Here is a 19,960-nt window from a genome sequence, read left to right on the forward strand (position 1 = left end):
GTACTGCAGGCATTATTGCCCAGTCTTTGACCAAGGAAACTCTTTAAGTTAGCTTCTTAATCCTTTGACATGACAATATTATCTTTGTTTTCTGGTATGAAAGGTGTTCCAGAATTATCTTGTACACTTCTTGTCCCAGACGTAAAATCAAATATTTCTACACAGAGACCTAGTTCTTTGTATGTACGTGAGTGTGTGTGTGTGTGTGTATATGTATATAAATGCATATTCTCTATGCATTTATATATGTATGCATTTCTCTATATATATATAGAGAGAAATGCATATATATATAGAGAGATGCATATATAGAAATGCATATATATAGAGAGAAATGCATAGATATATATGCATTTCTCTCTCCCTATGAGATATTTCCTATTACTGCTCAGAAATTTAATCCTTAAGCTCTAAGAGGGTAAAACATGTCACGCTTTGTAGATAGAATATTCGATCTTGCAGATAATTAATTATGCAAGATTTTCTTATGGTATAGTCTCCTTCCCATGTATTTCATATTCTTTTCTCAGTGTTATGTCATTTATTCACAACAAAGCAAAACTGAAACTCCTGGAAGAGAAAAGAAATACATTTGGACATGTATTTGAAACTATTCACTGATAAATAAACATCTTAAATGCTAAGTTTTTCGTTGTTTGCTTGGTATATCTACAAAATTCTTAGTATACATTTTGGGCCTTAGAAAATAATTAAATGATTTATCATCACTTTGAACCAATCTTGACAGTTTCTACTCTTCAATTAATAGTGGCTGCCCTGTATCCAAGACCACACAGATTTATAATACAGGCTTATGCTTAAAAAAATCTGACAGGAGAACTCAGAAAAAAGTACTATGAATCTAGTCTACATACTCTTTTTTTCTGCCTAAAATAAAATTACAAATAAATTAGTCTTCTAGGAATTACAAATTTATTTTTGCTGATAAATTACAATAATCAATGCTAGTTGCCATTTAAAAAGTAATCTCAGTGGCTTACACAATAAAGATTTATTTCTTAATTACATCATAGTCTGACACAGGTCATGTGGCTTTCCTAGGTCACACATGAAAGCACTGACTCAGGAATCTAAACGTCCTTCATTTTGCTGCTGCATTGTCTGCTAGGGCCTTCATGGCATAGTCTCAAGGATTCCCTTCATCTAGGAGACTGAGGAGCCAAAGAGCTCTATGAGACTCTTCAGGATGCTTTAGGTACCAAGCCTGGAAGTAATTTAATGCTTTCCTAAACATTCTCTTACACAATGTCAGTCATATAGCCTAATTATTAGCAAAGGGGGGTAAAAAATAGAAAGGAACACATATTTAGGTACAATAATATTCTCTGCCCTAGATGTCTCTGTTTGGGCAGGTAAGAAAGTAACAAAAATGTGCAATGGAGATTGAGGTTGAGGAGCTCAACAGTAAGTGACTACTGAGTGCTAATATATCAGTAGAGGCACACTTGACTGGTTTTTGAAACTAAGAAGACTCTTAGCATCCAACTAAACCAAATTTCTTATTATATAAATGAGTAAATTGATGTCCATTCATTCATTTCTTTCTTCTTTTTTTTTTAATTACATACAGTTTGTATTTGTCAATTACGCCACAATAAACCTTAAAACAAACAAAAAGCCTAACGGTCCCCTATTGGTTTTCTACCTTGTGAATGTTTAGCAGCTATTTGTGATCACTACCTAGAACCACTATTTTCTTAGGAGGTGGGAAAAGTAATATTTTAATTGTAGCTTTTATTTTGCATTTAATAGCTTTAATTTCTTATAAACAAGAAATTTAGCTCATTGCCTGTGGTTACCTTCAAACATATTTTATACAGGACATGCAGAAATGATTCATTACATTCATTTACCAATATTTAGAATGTGTTAGTGCCCTAGAATCCTCCAAAGGTGATCAGTTAGATTTTTAAAAAGTATTAGTATAAGCACATCGATTTTAATATTTTTATATATTTCAATGTACTGCAGGCATTATTGTTCAATCTTTGACCAATGAAACTCTTTAAGTTAGCTCCTCAATCCTTTGAAATGAGCCTAGTATCCAAGTTTTATGGTATGAAAGATGTTTTAGAATCATCTTGTACATTTCATGTCCCAGATCTAAAATCAAACATTTCTACCCAGAGACCTAGTTACTTTTAGTGAGAAATAGTCTTTAGATACTCCAATCTGATTGTTAAAGGTGCTCATTGGGATAAGGTTGCTCACTGCTTGTATATTTGTTGGTGGACAGAAACAAAAAATATTTTTTAACAGTAACATACATCAAGATTTCATATTGCTATAGTCAAATTTAAGATGGCAATACTTTTACTCAAAGTCTTTAATTTTATGTTTGTCTCTTTTTTGAGAAAAATTCTGTTGGCTACTGTTTATTACATTGATTGATTTGCTTATGTTCAATCAACCTTGCATCCCTGGGATAAATACCACTTGATCATGATGAATGATCTCTTAAATGTACTGTTGAATTCAGTTTGTCAGTAATTTGCTGAGGATATTTGCATCAATATTCATCAGATATATTGACCTACAGTTTTCTCTCCTTGAAATAGCTCTCTTTTTTTGAGACAAATATAAAAATCGTCTAAATTTTGCTAAATATCTCAATTTTTGAGATTAACATATTCGATTATTTAATTTGTCTTGCTATATATACATAATAGTTTAAAAATAACACAAACAAAATTTTTACTAAATTTATGATCATTGAATACTGAGGCACCTTTTTTTGCAATTCCTTAATTGCAAAAGGAATTTTGCAATTTCCTTTTTTTTTTTTTTTGATGTTAATGACTTCACTTTGAGACATGATGGAAAAATATTACAGGTACACATGGAAAAGACATGATCACCAAGTGAAGACAATCTAACCAGAAAGGTTTAACGTCTGTCAGCTAAGCTGAAGCTGAAATTCTGGGAGCATGACATACTGCAGGGCCAAAAGGAATGGATAATTAGTATTCCTCTCCTTCTTCCTCACCCTCTCCTTCAACAGAATCCACACCAACCTCCTCATAATCCTTCTCAAGGGCAGCCATATCTTCACAGGCCTCTGAAAAGTCGCCTTCCTCCATCCCCTCACCCATGTACCAGTGAACAAAGGCACGCTTGACATACATCAGGTCAAACTTGTGGTCCAGGCGAGCCCAGGCCTCAGCAATGGCTGTGGTGTTGCTCAGCATGCACACAGCTCTCTGTACCTTGGCCAGGTCTCCACCAGGCACCACAGTGGGAGGCTGGTAGTTGATGCCAACCTTGAAGCCAGTGGGGCACCAATCTACAAACTGGATGCTGCTCTTGGTCTTGATTGTGGCAATGGCAGCATTGACATCTTTGGGAACCACATCACCACGGTACAACAGGCAGCAAGCCATGTATTTACCATGCCGAGGGTCACATTTCACCATCTGGTTGGCTGCCTCAAAGCAAGCATTGGTGATCTCTGCTACAGAAAGCTGTTCATGGTAGGCTTTCTTAGCAGAGATGACAGGGGCATATGTGGCCAGAGGGAAGTGGATGCGGGGGTAGGGCACCAGGTTGGTCTGGAATTCTGTCAGGTCAACATTCAGGGCTCCATCAAATCTCAGGGAAGCAGTGATGAAGGACACAATCTGGCTAATAAGGCGGTTAAGGTTAGTGTAGGTTGGGCGCTCGATATCGAGGTTTCTACGACAGATGTCACAGATGGCCTCATTGTCTACCATGAAGGCACAGAGTGCTCCAGGGTGGTGTGGGTGGTGAGGATGGAGTTGTAGGGCTCAACTACAGCTGTGGAAACCTGGGGCACCAGTAAATGGAGAACTCCAGCTTGGACTTCTTGCCATAATCAACTGAGAGACGTTCCATGAGCAGGGAGGTGAACCTAGAACCAGTTCCCCCACCAAAGCTGTGGAAAACAAAGAAGCCCTGAAGACCGGTGCACTGGTCAGCCAGTTTGTGAATTCGGTCCAACACAAGGTCAATGATCTCCTTGCCAATGGTGTAGTGCCCTCGGGCATAGTTATTGGCAGCATCTTCCTTGCCTGTGATGAGCTGCTCATGGTGGAAGAGCTGGCGGTAGGTGCCAGTGCGAACTTCATCAATGACTGTGGGTTCCAAGTCTACAAACACAGCCCGGGGCACATGCTTGCCAGCGCCCATCTCACTGAAGAAGGTGTTGAAGGGGTCATCTCCTCCGGCAATGGTCTTGTCACTTGGCATCTGGCCATCGGGCTGGATGCCGTGTTCCAGGCAGTAGAGCTCCCAGCAGGCATTGCCAATCTGGACACCAGCCTGGCCAACGTGGATGGAGATGCACTCACGCATAGTGGCTAGGGATTAGGAGGCAAAGGCGACAGGAGCAGACACCGGGTCCCGGTTACTGTCCCCAACAAGCTAAGAGTCGAGGTAAGTAACGCACTCTTTTTCTTTTGCAATTCACTCTTTCTAACAATACACAGTCAAATTACTGTGTTTAAAGTCATATTATTATCTGAGAGAGTATGTGGTTAAACCACTAATGGAATGTATAAATAGAATGAAAACAATCAAATTTTTTCATTTGGTTTTTAATTTTTATTAATTTTAATTTTTAATTTTTGTGGGTGCATAGTAGGTATATATATTTATGGGGTACACGAGATATTTTGATACATGTATGCAATGAGTAATAATCACATCATGGAAATGGTGTATCCATCCCCTCAGGCATTCATCCCTTGTGTTACAAACAATCTAATTATACTCTTTTAGTTATATTTAAATGTACAATTAAATTATTATTGACTAAAGTTACCCTGTTGCACCACAAAATATTCATTTTTTCTAAACATTTTTTGTACACATTAGGCATCTCAACTTTGCCCTAACCTTCATACTCTTTCCACCTTCTGGTAACCACACTTCTACTCTATCTCCATGAGTTCAATTGTTTTAATTTTTACCTACCACAAAGAAGTGATAACATGTTATGTTTGTCTTTCTGGGCCTGGGTTATTTATTTAACCTAGTAACCTCCAGTTCCATTCATGTTGTTGCAAATAACAGGATGTCATAATTTTTATGGCTGGATAGTACTCTATCATGTGTATGTATCATATTTTCTTTATCCATTCATCTCTTAATGGCTCTCAAATTGCTTCTAAATATTAGTTACTGTGAATAGCGCTGCAATGAACATGAAAGTGCAGATATCTCCTCAATATTCTGACTTCCCTTCTTTTGGATATATACCTAGCAGTAGGATTGCTGGATGGTATAGTAGCTCTATTTTCAGATTTTTGAGGAATCTCCAAACAGTTATTCATACAGTGGTTGTACTAACTCTCACCAACGGCGTATGAGAATTCCCTTTTCTCCACATCCTCATCAGCATGTTATTGTCTGCATGTTAGACAAACACCATTTTAATTTGAGTGAGATAATATCTCATTGTAGTTTTATTTGCATTGCTCTGATAATCAGTGAAGTTGAGCACCTTTTTATATGCCTGTTTGAAATGTGTATGTTTTCTTTTGAGAAATGTCTATTCAGATATTTTGTGTATTTTAAAAATTGGATTATTAGATTTTTTTCTATAGAGCTGCATGAAGCTCCTTATATGTCCTGGTTATTAATCCCTTGTCAGATGGGTAGTTTGTAAATATTTTCTCCCTCTTTGTGGGTTGTCTCTTCACTTTGTTGGTTGTATCCTTTGCTCTGCAGAAGCTTTTTAATTTGATGTGATCCCATTTGTCTATATTTGCTTTGGTTGCCTGTGCTTCTGGGGTGTTACTAAAAAAAACATATTTGCCCAAACCAATACCCTACAGTTTCCCCAATGTTTTCTTGTAGTAGCATCATAGTTTAAGGTCTTAGATTTAAGTTTTTAATCCACTTTGGGTTTTTTTTTTTTTTTTTGAGATGGAGTTTCACTCTTGTTGCCCAGGCTGGAGGGCAATGGCACAATCTCTGCTCACCGCAAGGTCCACTTCCCTGGTTCAAGAGATTCTCCAGCCTCAGACTCCCAAGTAGCTGGGACTACAAGCATGCGCCACCACGTCCAGCTAATTTTTTTGTATTTTTTAGTTGAGATGGGGTTTCTCCCTGTTGGTCAGTCTGGTCTCGAACTCCTGACCTCAAGTGATCCACCCACCTCAGCCTCCCAAAGTGCTAGGATTACAGGCATGAGCCACCCCGCCCAGCCAATCCACTTTGATTTAATTCTTATATATAGTAAGAGATAGTGGTATAGTTTCATTCTTCTGCATACAGCTATTGAGGTTTCTCAGCATCATTTATTAAAGAAACTGTCTTTTCCTCAATGCATGTTCTTGGCACCCTTGTGGAAAATGAATTCACTGTAAATGTATAGATTTACTTTTGGGTTCTCTATTCTGTTTTATTGGTCTCTATATCTGTTTTTATGTCAGTACATGCTGTTTTGGTTGCTGTGGTGTTGTAGTGTAATTTGAAATCAAGTAATGTGATTCCTCCAGTTTAGTTCTTTTTGCTCAGGATGGCTTTGATTATTCTGGGTCTTTTGTGGATCCATACAAATTTAGGGATTTTTTTTATATTTCTGTGAAGGATGTCATTGGTATTTTGATAGAGATTGCATTGAAGTTGTATATTGCTTTGGATAGTATGGACATTTTAACAATATTGATTCTTCCAATCCATGAACATGGAATATTTCTATATTTTTTGTGTCCTCTTTAATTTCTTTCATCAATGTTTTATAGTTTATATTGTAAAAATCTTTCAACTCTGGTCAAGTTAATTCCTAGGAATTTAATTTTATTTGTGACTATTGTAAATGGGATAATGTTTTAAAATTTCTTCTTCAGGTTGCTTGCTCTTGGCATAGAATTGCTACTGATTTTGGTATGTTGATTTTGTATATTGAAACTTTACTGAATTTGTTTATCAGTTCTAATGGCTTTTTTTTAGTTTTTTTTAGTTTTTCCACATGTAAGATCATATCATCTGCAAACAAAGATAATATTATTACTTATTTTTCAATTTGGATGTGCTTTTTTAAAAACTTTTGTCTGATTTCTCTAGCTAGGACTTCCAATACTATGTTCAATAACAGCGGTGAAAGAGAGCATCTTTTTAGGTTCCAGATCTTGGAGGAAAGCCTTTCAGTTTTTCTCCATACAGCTATATCCACTAGCTGTGGATATAGGTCATATGTAGCCATTATTATGTTGATGTACGTTTATTCTATACCCTGTTTTTTCAGGGTTTTGTCACAAAAGAATGTTGGATTTTATCTAATACTTTTTCAGCATCAATTGAAATAATTACCATATTGTCTTTGTCTTTCATTCTGTTGCTATTATGTAGCACATTGATTGATTTCCATATGTTGAACCAATCTTGCATCCCTGGGATAAATCCCACTTAAGATATTTTTAATGTATTGTTAAATTTGGTTTGCCAGTATATTTTGTTGGGGATATTTGCCTCAATATTCATCAGATAGCTTGGCCTCCAGTTTTCTTTTATTGATGTGGCTTTTTTTGGTTTTGGTATCAGGGTAATACTGTCCTCATAGACGGAGTTTGGAAGTATTCCCTCTTCCTCTATGTTAAGGAATATTTTGAGTAGAATTTTTTTTTCTTTAAATGTTGGTAGAATCCAAGCATTTATTTCAAGAAATTCTTTCAATTACTTTCTTTATTTCTTCATTGACTCCCTGGCCATTCAGGAGCATATTGTTTTATTTTCATGTATTTGTATAGTTTCCAAATTTCTCATTATTGATTTCTAGTTTTGTTTTCCATTGTTGTCAGAAAAGGAAGATGCTTGATATTATTATTTTTGAATGTTTTAAGACTTGATTTTTAAACTAACATAAGGTCTATCCTTGATAATAATTCTTGTTCAGGATAATGTGTACTCTGCAGCCATTGGATGAAATGTTCTGTAAATCTCTATTAGGTCCATCTGTTCTGTTGTGTGTAGGAAGTAAAAGTTTCTTTGTTGATTTCCTGTCTAGAAGATCTGTCCAATGCTGAAAGGGTGGTGTTGATGTCTGCAACTATTTTTGTATTGAAGTCTATCTCTCACTTTAGCTCTAATAATATTTGCTTTATATATTTGGGTACTCCAGCATTGAGTGCATAAATATTTACAATTGACGTATCCTCTTGCTGTATTGACTCTTTTATCATTGTATGACTTTCTTTGTCTCTTCTTACAAGTTTTTTTCTTGAAATCTATTTGTTTGATACAAGAATAGCTACTCCTGCTCTTTGTTGGTTTCCATTGGCATGGCATGTATTTTTTCATCCCTTTATTTTCAATCAATCTGTATCTTTGTAGGTGAAATGTGTTTCTTGTAGGCAACAGATCATTGGGTCCTGCTTTTTTATTCATTCAGCTAGTCTATGTCTTTTGATTAGAGTGTTTAGTCCATTTAATGTCAAGTCAAGGTTATTATTGATAAGTAAGTACTAACGCTTGCCATTTTAAATTTGTTTTCTGGTTGTTTTGTGGTCTTCGCTTCCTTCTTTTCTTTCTTCCATCTTACTTTTAGTGAAGGTGATGTTTTTTCTGGTAGTGTAATTTAATTTCTTGGTGTTTATTTTTTGTGTATCTGTTGTATATTTTTTTATTTGAGGTTACCGTGAGGCTGGCACATAATCTCTTATAACCCATTATTTTAAAATGATAATGACTTAACACTGATTGCATAAACACACTAATAAATAAGCAAAAAGAAAACTAACAAAACCTCTACACTTTCACTTTATCCCCTCACATTTTAATTTTTGATTTTTCTTTCTATGTCTTACACTGTCTATGTCTTGAAAAGATTCTGTAGTTAATATTTTTGACTGGTTCTTTGCTTAGTCTTTCTACTTAAGATTAAACTAATTTACACCACAAAATTACAATGTCTGCCTTTGTTTTTCTGTGTGCTTACTATTATCAGTGAGTTATGTGTCTTCAGATGATTTCTTTTTGCTCATTAATGTCCTTTTTTTCTGATTGAAGTACTCCCTTCAGCATTTCTTGTGGGACAGGTCCAGTGTCAATAAAATTCCTTAGCTTTTATTGTCAGGAAAGTTTTTATCTTACTTTCATTTTTAAGGATATTTCTCTGGATATTATTCTAGGGTAAAAAGGTGTTTATTTTTCTTAAGTACTTTGAATATTTTGATGCCATTCTTTCCTTGCCTGTAAGGTTTCCACAGAAAAGTCTGCTGCTAGATACATTGAAGTTTCATTGTATGGTATTTGTTTCTTTTCTCTTGATGCTTTTAGGATTCTTTCTTTATCCTTGACTTTGGGAATTTGATTATTAAATGCCTTTGGTTAGTCTTCTTTGGGTTATATCTGTTTGGTGTTCTATAAGCTTCTTGTACTTAAATATTGATATCTTTCCCTAGGTTTGGAAATTCTCTAATATTATCCCTTTGAATAAACTTTCTACCTCCATCTATTTCTCCATATCCTCTTTAAGGCCAATAACTCTTAGATTTACCCTCTTCAGGCTATTTTCTAGATCTTGTAGGCAAGTTTCAATGTTTTCTATTCTTTTTTCTTTTGTCTCCTCTGACTGTATTTTCAAATAGTCTGTCTTCAAGTTCACTAATTGCTTCTTCTGCTTGAACAATTCTGCTCTGAAGAGACTCTGATACATTCGTCCATGTCAATTGCATTTTTCAACTCTAGAATTTTTCTTTAATCCTTTTTAATAATAATTACAATTTATTTGTTAAATGTATCTGATAGAATCCTGATTTCCATCTCATTGTTATCTTGAATTTCTTTGTCTTTCCTCAAAATGGCTGATTTGAATTCTCTGTCTTAAAGGTCACATATCTTTATTTCTCCTGTATTGGTCCCTGATGCCTTATTTTGTTCATTTGGTGAAGTCATATTTTCCTGGATGGTCTTGACACTTGTAGATATTAGCCTGTGTCTGGGCATTGAAGAGTTAGATATTTACTATAGTCTTCACAACATGGGCATCACCATCTATGCCTGTCCTTCTTGGGAAGGCTCTTCAGGTATTCAAAGGGACTAGGGACCTAAGCCCAAAAATGCTGTGGGTTTTGTAGACTGGTAGAGGTAGTCCCTTGGTGGTCTTGGATAAGATCTGGAATAATTATCTCTATTACTAGGGAAAGACTCTTGTCTTCCCTTATTTTCTGTCAAACAGATGACATCAACAAATGAGCTGCCTGGAGCTGGGGATGGGGTAATGCATGCACCCCTGTGACCACAACCACTGGAACTTCCCTGGGTCAGACCTGAAGCCAGCGAAACACTAGGTCTCACCCAAGGCCCACTGTAACCACTACCTGCCTACTTCCTATGTTTGCTCAAGGCCCTAGGGCTCCATATTCAGCAGTTTGCAAAGCATGCCATGTTTGTGTCTTTCCCTTTAGTGTGGTGAGTTCCTTCAGGTCTCAGGCAGGTACAGAAGTGTCATCTGGGAGCCAGGAACCAGAGCCAAAAACCCTAGAAGCCTACCTGTTTTTCTGTTGTACTCAGGCTGAGCTGGCACTCAATTCAGAACCATGAGACACAGTCTTTCCAATCTTCCCTCCCCTTTCCACAGGCAGAGGCACTTCACTCATGGTCACCATCACCCCAGGCCCACAGGGAGTACTGTCAGGTTACCACCATTGTTTACTTAAGACCCAAGGTTTCTTCAGTCAGCATGTGGTGAATGCAGCCTGAGCTGGGACACACATTTCAGGGAAATGGGTTCATCTCTGGCCCATATCAAGTCCAAAAATGCTGTCTAAGAGCCTAGGCCTGGACTTGAGGACCCCAGGAGACCACTTAGTGTTCTACCCTACTGTGTCCAAGCTGGTACCTGAAGCCAGCACATCTCAGAGTCTCACCCAAGGCCCACAGTGTACTACCTGACTATCACTCTTTGTTATTCAGGACCCACAGGTTCTTTAGTCAGTAAGTGATTAATCCTGTCAGGACTGAGTCCTTCCATTCAAGGAAGTGGGTTTCGTTCTATTCCATGGTGTGTCTGGAAATGTTGTGTGGGAGTTAGGGTGTTCAATGTGTGCCTCTTGACTTTGCCCACTTTCCTATTCTACTGGGCTGAGTTGGTATCCAAGTTGCAAGACAAATTCTTTTTACTATTCTCTCTCCTCTTATCAAGCAGAAGGAAGATGTCATTTTTGTTGCTGTGAACTGCTCCGCCTGGGGTTGGGGGAGGGGTGGCATAAGCACACCCCCAGCCACTCCAGCTGGTGTCATGCTCTTTAGGTCCCCCAGCCACCCCCAGTAATCCCCCAGCCACCCCAACTGGTGTCTGCTCCCAGCTCTCTAGGTCATGCACTGCCCCAGTCCACTGGTTCTAAGCCCAGCAAAGCATCAGGACTTGCCTAAGAATCGTAGTCCTTGTGTCCTAGACTGCCTTTCAAGTTCACTTAAGACCCCAGAGCACTTTAGCCCCCTTCTACTTATTACTTGTGAAGAAATATTGTGGGTCAGTTAAAAACTTGATCTGTGAAACTAGTATAATTTCTGAATTTTATAGTTTTAACTGTGTAAACAGGTTATTTGTTGAACCCTAATTATCACATCTAAAAAATGTGCATAATAAGAGTGATTTCCTTCATTTATGTTTGTTAAGAGAAGTTAATAAGATAGTGACAGAAGTCAGTTAGATTAGGTCTTGGTTCAGAGTAAGTATTCAATAAATAATTGTGTACATTAATATTACTATTTCTTTAACTATGTCAAATAGTACCTGATTATAAATTTTACATTAAAATTCATAAAAATGATTTAATGTTCTCCAATCTCTTTATTTAAAAGAAGAAAACTGGCCAGGAGAGGTAGATCACTCCTGTAATCCCAGCACATTGGGAGGCCGAGGCGTGCAGGTCACTTGAAGTCAGGAGGTTGAGACCAGCCTGGCAAAAATGGTGAAACCCTGTCTCTACTAAAAATACAAAAATTAGCCTGGCATGGTGGTGGATGCCTGTAATTCCAGCTACTTGGGAGTCTGAGGTAGAAGAATTGCTTGAACCAGGGAGATGGAAGTTGCAGTGAGCCGAGATGGCACCACTGCACTCCAGCCTGGGCAAAAAAGTGAGACTTTATCCCCCCAACCAAAAAAAAAAAAAAAAAAAAAAAAAAAAAAAAAAAAAAAAAAAGAAAGAAAAATAAAAGAAAACAAAAACCTAATTCACACTCATTTCAGGAATAGCCATAACAGTAACCATGTTATATTGGATTCTGTGAATTATATGGGCTATTGATTGATTAAAACAGCTTTGGTTGCTCAGCCTCACAGTTTTTGACAGTTTGTCCGAACAGTGAAAGCAACGTAAAGCTATTAAAGACAAAGTCCTCTACATGGCAAAAATATAATGAAAAGGAATTTTCAAAAAATTTACTGAAATTTTGTATTAGTAAAGTAGTATCTTTTTCTCAGTGGTCATAAGTAAAGAAAATGCTGAAATCCATTATTTGTTTATACCATTGATTACATCATGGTCCCTTAATAGATAATGGCACAGCAAGCTATCAAATCAGGGTCATGAAAGGCATTTCCAGAAGTGAAACAGCAGTAAAGCATCACTAACAGTGAACTCTTAAGAAACAGAAATCTGTAAAGAGAAGGCGATTAATCCATAGGGCCAGACAAATGTGACTATGGATTCTGATTATACTATGTGTGACTTCTGTGCTCTTGAAATTGTTATTCAGAAATTGTACTCACTTTCTACATTTTTAAAAAAAGTTACTCATAATGCCTTCTATGTGGTGTTTTTCTAAAAGTCAAAGAAATTATTTTTACACATTTGATTTGTTCTAGATAAATATATTTAACATTATAACATCTCTAAATTTAGAATCCATCATACCGTATATCATATGTCATAGTTTCATAATGTTCATTTTTTCTTTCTTAAAGGTACATGAATTAATAATATGCTTTTCAATTGGTGGATTTGAGGAAATAGAGTATATGTACTGCATGTTCATGCTTAATGGCAAAATTAGTTTTATTTCCCTTTTTTCCTCCATGTCACATATTATTTCATCATATAGAGGCATATATAAGAATAAATACAGTAAAATAAGAAACCAATACAATTACCCAGATATTTAATCCTAAGAATAACATTTAATTAGAAAAAATAAGCTGGGTATATACAGAGATGTTTAGATTTGAGTCATGAAGGCATTAAGTCTGTTGCAAACTAAATATTTGTTTCTCTCTGAAGTTTACATGTGGAAATTCTAATCCCCAATCTGATGGTATTAGGAGAGCCTTTGGGGGATCTTTAGGTCATAAGGTAGAATACTTTTAATTGAGATTTGTGCCTTTGTAAAAGAGACCCCAGAGAGCTGTCTCACCCTCTTTTCCTCATGTGAGGATCTGGAAAGAAGTCCTCAGCTTGCATCCCTGAAGAGGCTCCTCACCAGAACCTGACCATGCTGGTACCCAGTTCTTAGACTTCCATCATTCCAGAACCGTAAGAAATGAATTTCTGCTGCTTATAAACCACTAGTCTATGGACTTTTATATAGCAGCCTGAACTAAGACAAAGTTTGTTTATGTTAATATAATTATTTATGTAGAAGAGATAGTAATAGATATAATCTCTTTAATGAAATGTAATAGAATAGGGAAGGTTAAAAATGAAGACGCCTTGATCTCATGGAAGAGTCAAACTATGTGTCCCTGAATAGGCTTAACTTCTTTTCCAGCTAGTGCATCTGCATGTGTGTGTGTGTGATGCTATAAAATAAAGCTAGTATTTGATTATCCAATGCCCTGTACAATAAAAAATAAATTACATTTTATTTAAACTTAAAACTAAAAATATGCCACAGTGGAATTATTTTTTCAAATCTTTTAAAATGTTTGAATCAGAGAAACCCATTGTTTAAAAAATGGTTACTAGAAAAATCCAAGATTTAACATACATGCTCACATTAAAGAGAGATGGCATGATGTAACAGCATCTCATGAGTCCATCCCCTACACTGTTTCTCCCATGGTGGACACTGAGGATGCTAACTCTTTGGAGCCAGGGCATGTTTTGCAAACTACTTCCACAAAGCACAAGTATGTAGAGTATGGGACTGCAAGTTATCCTTTAAAGGTGAAATTTGGCATTGAAATTTTGAAACAAAATAAGAATGGTTGTAATTTTTTTTTATTTTTTCATGATGATTTCATCTGTCTCTAATGCCAATAGAAATTCAAAAAAGTGTGTATACCTTTAGAAAAACATAATATGCAAAAATATTTTAGAGTATTACATCAGTTGAAAGTTATTGATTGCTCAATCACTGTAAATGGATTTACACTCTATTGTAATAATTCAGATGAAATATGTTGACTCTGTCGTTCAATAACAAAATAAATAATAGCAAAAGAACAAGAAAACAATCATTTAATGTCAGACTATCCTTTGATAAATTTGATGATGCTGAAACACTTACTGCTGTTGAATTTAAGGATAGTATTAATTCTTTGAAACTTGGAAGGTAATAGCCCTTATAGGCTGAATAGACAGTGATTCTTTCACTGAAGTATTAACCATAGTGCCTCAATATACAGAATATTTTCATATAAATGTTGCTTTATTTTAATGGTGATACTCTCTTGTAAAGCAACCAATGCATATTTAACACTAACAGAAAACAAACATTTGTAATGGATTTTCATGTTTTATTGGTTCATGTCATGCTATAGACAATTAGTTGCTTCCATTCATTTACTTCTGTCTGCAATTTGGAGTTACTAATTGAGTATTATTTTGTAACTAATCTTATAGGTATTTAGTAAAATTACTGGACATCTACCTTTCACGTATAAAAAAAAATTACATTTAACAACTTTTCCTTAACACTAAGTGTAAAAATAAAATGAGAAAAAAATTGCAAAAAATTGGAGTTATGTGTTAAAAACCACACTAATAATAACTAAAATAATGACAGTTTTTATAAAGACTTTTTGATGTATATAATTTAGGAACTTTTATCAAAATCAAATATGAAATATTAATTTTTTGAAAGTTTTATTTGATCTATATCAAACCATAAGGGTGGCTATACTTTACCTTTCTAGTCTTAGGGTATCAGCTGGGCCCAATAATTAAATTGACATAAAAGAAATTAATAGGAGAAAAGCATACAAATTTATTTAATACAAGTTTTATGTGGCATGGGAGCCCTCATAAAGAAACAAAAACCCAAAGAACAGTTAGTGTCACATACAGAATTGGACAATGAATAATAAGTTGTGAAAAAACAACTACATTTTGTAAGGAGGCTTAAAAGATAAGGGTTATTTTAACAAGATCTGCACAGAATTCTCCCTGTCTTGACTTCCTGCCCTTGATTATTAGAATGGTATGTCTTTCACATGGGAATTTCATCTTCTGCTTTTAAGAAACAGGATTAAGGTCAGAGTGCTTTTCTTGTACCTGCTGTTTTTCACATGCCTTTAATTCCAAATAGTCAATATACCACGGTGGTATATTTTCTATTCCTTCCAAACTATATCATGTAGGATACATAATTTGAAAGCATATATACTATCTGGGGATGCCATTTTTAATTAGAATATAATCTAATTTTTCTATCACCTTCATATTTTAGAATGAAAGCAAATCTTAAATGTTTATTAATATTCCTTCATCATTCTGCCCTTATCATATTTTTGATTAAGTAAAAATTGAAATAAACCAAGAGCATTTATACAAAAATAAGTAAATATAAAAAATGCATGTGCATAAACACACAAACATGTAGATGCATAAACATATACAGTGAAAGAGGTAAGTATGTTTTTCTATTTCTTATTCTCATAAATTACTAGATATATGTGACAGAGTTAGTAATATATTTGTGTATAATAATATTAGTTGAAAATTTATTTTTATAATAAAAGCAATTTTACATATTTATATTTAGTACGGTTAAAACCAACAGTTACACTATTTACATGCATATTTACATAAAAATGAATACATAAAAAGGCACAGACACAGAGGAAGCCATTGCCAAACAATTTACAAAGAATAAATATGCATACACATATATTATATATTCAGCATATTTTTTAAAAAGGATTTCAGAGCTTATAAATATAGAGATTACTACTTGGGATTACAAAAGAAACATTAAAATAGAATATGTAAGCTAAAATATGAGAAAATATTTAGAAAATATCAAAATGATAGAATTTGAGTTGCTTTCTTCACTTTCTATCTGGTTTATATTAACATGTGTTCTCACATGTTTAGCATACAGGAGATCTTTCCCATTCTTTGTCTTTTTTTTTTTTTTTTGAGACAGAGTCTTGCTTTGTCGCCCAGGTTGGAGTGCAGTGGCGCAATCTTGGCTCACTGCAAGCTCTGCCTCCCGGGTTCACGCCATTCTCCTGCCTCAGCCTCCCTAGTAGCTGGGACTACAGGTGCCCGCCACCACACTCTGCTAATTTTTTATATTTCTAGTAGAGATGGGGTTTCACCGTGTTAGCCAGGATGGTCTTGATCTCTTGACCTCATGATCTGCCCGCCTCGGCCTCCCAAAGTGCTGGGATTACAGGCGTGAGCCACCGTGCCAGGCCTCTCTTCTTAACCATAAAGTTTAAATATGAATAATTTTATATGAAAATGTAGTCCTGTATTCCTAGGTATGTTTTATGACACCCTGATTTTTTTATAACTTACTAGCCTACCTCTTCTCCCTTGAGACCTTGCTTACTCTTTAGAATCTTTAAAATAAGTTAAATCTAGGCAATAATTATTCACACTTGAATAAGTACTCTGAAATTAGATGGGGATTTTTTAAATCCCAAAATGAGAATTTCCTTATTTATAGGAAAATTTGGGGGCTGTTTTAAAAAAATCACCATTAATTGTTTCTAAATATTGTATTACTTAAAGATAATAGCTTCAGATGCTGTTATCGTGGAATGAAAAGCAGGCTGGTTCTTTTCTGTTACTGAGAAATTTATCATTATCCCTATAAACTGTAAGCAATTGCTCTCTGAAACAACCATATTCTTGTAGAAAGCCGATTTGAGTTAGGGCAGAGCGGTCTTTGTTTATAGCTCATTTACTTCATTTGTCTAGGAAAGTTTCAGTAGCACCTTTCTTAGAATAGTATACTTAAAGAGGTCAGTAAGCTAAATTATAGTGAAGATTTCAGAGAAATATTAAGAGTTTTGCAGAGCCCACCTAAATCTTGATCGAAAGTATGTAACTGTTTTATGTTTTCCACAAAGCATTTATTTATAAATGTACATGCTGAAACTCTGATCTTGAACTTCCAGACTCCAGAACTTTGAGAAAATAAATATCTGTTGCTTTAGCCACTAGTGTATGGTATTTTGTTATGGAAGCCCGAGGAGGTTAAGACAAAGGTTATATACAGTAACAGTTAAGACCATTATGTATTCAATTAAGGTCTTGCTACCACATATGAGAATAATGGCTGCTCCAAGTGTCTATTGCATACAAATGTACACCAGGAAACTAACAAAAGAACCAAAGTAAGCCACATTAAACACACACACACGCACACACACAAACGTACACACAATAATTATATGTTACAGCCAAGCAAGTGTAGAGCTCAGAATAAAATGTCAGAATTTATATTAAAATATAACTAATGTTCTAAATTTATTTAAATGTACTTATAGCTTAGATTATCCTCATATTAATATCTTTAAGGGAGAAATTTCAAAATATAGAATCACTCTGAGACTCACTTTGAAATATAGCAACAATGACATAATACAATTTAATCTGTACATCTAACTTAAAATTCCTATCTAAAAATCATTAGGGCAAATTTATTTTTATGTTAAAATGAATATAACAGTTTCAACATCCAGAAAAAAATTTTTTTTAGAATAATGCATGAGTTAAGCGTATTTAGTCATGAGGTGGATTGAGCTATCTTGCAGGAAGTATATAAGGCATAAAATCGATTCATTAAGATGTGAACTAAAAGCTTTGTGAGATGAATTGTCCTTCACAGTGGCAATAATATAAGGGAAACAATAGTGAAAAATATGTAAGAGAAATTTTTAAAAATTAGAAATCAGATATCCACATATTTAAACTTTCCTTCTTGGAATAATTTTGGTAACACCCCATATGAATGTGAGCAGTGTAAACATAAGTCACAAGCAACGTAGCCCTTTCTGTAACAAGAACTCATCCAATATCCTGTAACCTTGGATTGTCTCAAAGCTACAAATCCACTAGTACTATGGTCCCCCAAAATCCAAGGGCAGTTTCAGGTTCAGAACTGACTCAGCTCCAAAGGGTTCTTATATCTTGAAAAAGGCCAAGCTACATATTCTAGATGTTAAGCTTGTAGGTTTGGAAAACTCTGTTTATTTTCCTGAAAAATACAGACTCCCATTAATAACTAATTGAGTTCTGCAGCAAAAGCTTTGATTGTATAGATTATAAAAATGTTGGTTTTAAACTAAAATTCCGTTTTTTGATTCTGAACTATGTGAGAGGGAATTAATAAAATAGTTGTCAAACTGATTTGAAATTACCTTGGAGTTTTTGTGTTCTACTGAGTAAATCTGTTTTTAGGAAATAATTATTCTTAAGGGAAAGAAGACAATATACATATTTATCTGTTGAAGAAATTTTATCCTATAATAGCCAAATGCATTCAAATATGGCCCTTTGTATGTTTTATGATTAAAATACTGCATTCATTATTTCCACATAACAAATTACCCCCAAATTTAAAGGCTCAATAAAACATGCGTGTATTATTTCACATTCTGGGATGAGATATCTTGGCACGGCTTTACAGGGTTCTCTATTGCAGCGTGTCTCACGAGCTGCAATCAAGGTATTGGCTGGGCCATAGTCATCTCAATGCTTAATTGGACAAAGTTACTACAAAAACCAATTCCTAGTGGTGTGTTGGGCCACGTTTGTCCTTAGTTTTTTGCTGAGTGGGCCCCTCCAGCATGGCAGCTTGTTTCATGAAAGCAGGCAAGCCAAGAAAGAAATGGAGCAGGTCTGCTAACAAGATATAAAAGCCACGACCTTTCCTAACCCAGCAGTGAAAGTTGTATCTTCTCTCACCACTGCGGTATTCTATTGGTTAGAAGTAACTGTTTGGCTCACACTCATGGAGAGGGAATTATATAAGGGTGTGAATATCAAAAGGTAGACATCACGAAGGACTATCTTTAAGAGCTGCCTGGCCGGGCGCGGTGGCTTACGCCTGCAATCCCAGCACCTTGGGTGGCCGAGGCGGGCGGATCACGAGGTCAGGAGATCGAGACCATCCTGGCTAACACGGTGAAACCCCGTCTCTACTAAAAATACAAAAAATTAGCCGGCCGCCGTGGCGGGCGCCTATAGTCCCAACTACTTGGGAGGCTGAGGCAGGAGAATGGAGTGAACCCGGGAGGCGGAGATTGCAGTGAGCCAAGATAGCAGTGAGCCACTGCACTCCAGCCTGGGCGAAAGAGCGAGACTCTGTCTCAAAAAAAAAAAAAAAAAGCGCTTCCTATTACAACACCTATTAAGTTTGTTGATTTTCTTTCATTCTTTGATTGTTTGCATACATTTTACAGACATTGAATTAATTGCATAACATTGAGATAGCTATTAAAACAAAAATTTAAATACATTGGGTGAAATTTACACTCATCATAAGTTGAGTATAGGAGTTCTTCAGCAAAATAATATATTAGCAGTTGCAAAGAGCTATTAAAAATAAGAAACTCTCTAGCAAAAGGAACCAAATAAAGCAGTTCTCTTTTTTCAGGTGGTGAAAACTATTGCAGTACAGATGTCTAATATCCCTAAGGGACTATACAAGTGTTTTATGTAAAGTTAAAAGGGCTATACTCAAATAGATTACTCTAAAGTAATATGGCTTCTGCTGAGATACTGTTGCTACAATTAGCTGAGCTGGCCAAAGGAAAGTGAAGAAACACAAATGCAACATATATTAGCCTGTGATT

General features: G+C 35.5%; 1 pseudogene; it reads right to left on the reverse strand.

Moving 5' to 3' along the window:
* Nucleotides 1–2,921: 2,921 nt before the first annotated feature.
* LOC129035466 (tubulin alpha-1B chain-like) lies at nt 2,922–4,421 on the reverse strand (annotated as a pseudogene).
* Between the last annotated feature and the right edge of the window lie 15,539 nt (nt 4,422–19,960).

This window comes from Pongo pygmaeus, chromosome 3 (genome assembly GCF_028885625.2).
Source record: "Pongo pygmaeus isolate AG05252 chromosome 3, NHGRI_mPonPyg2-v2.0_pri, whole genome shotgun sequence".
Taxonomy (NCBI): domain Eukaryota; kingdom Metazoa; phylum Chordata; class Mammalia; order Primates; family Hominidae; genus Pongo; species Pongo pygmaeus.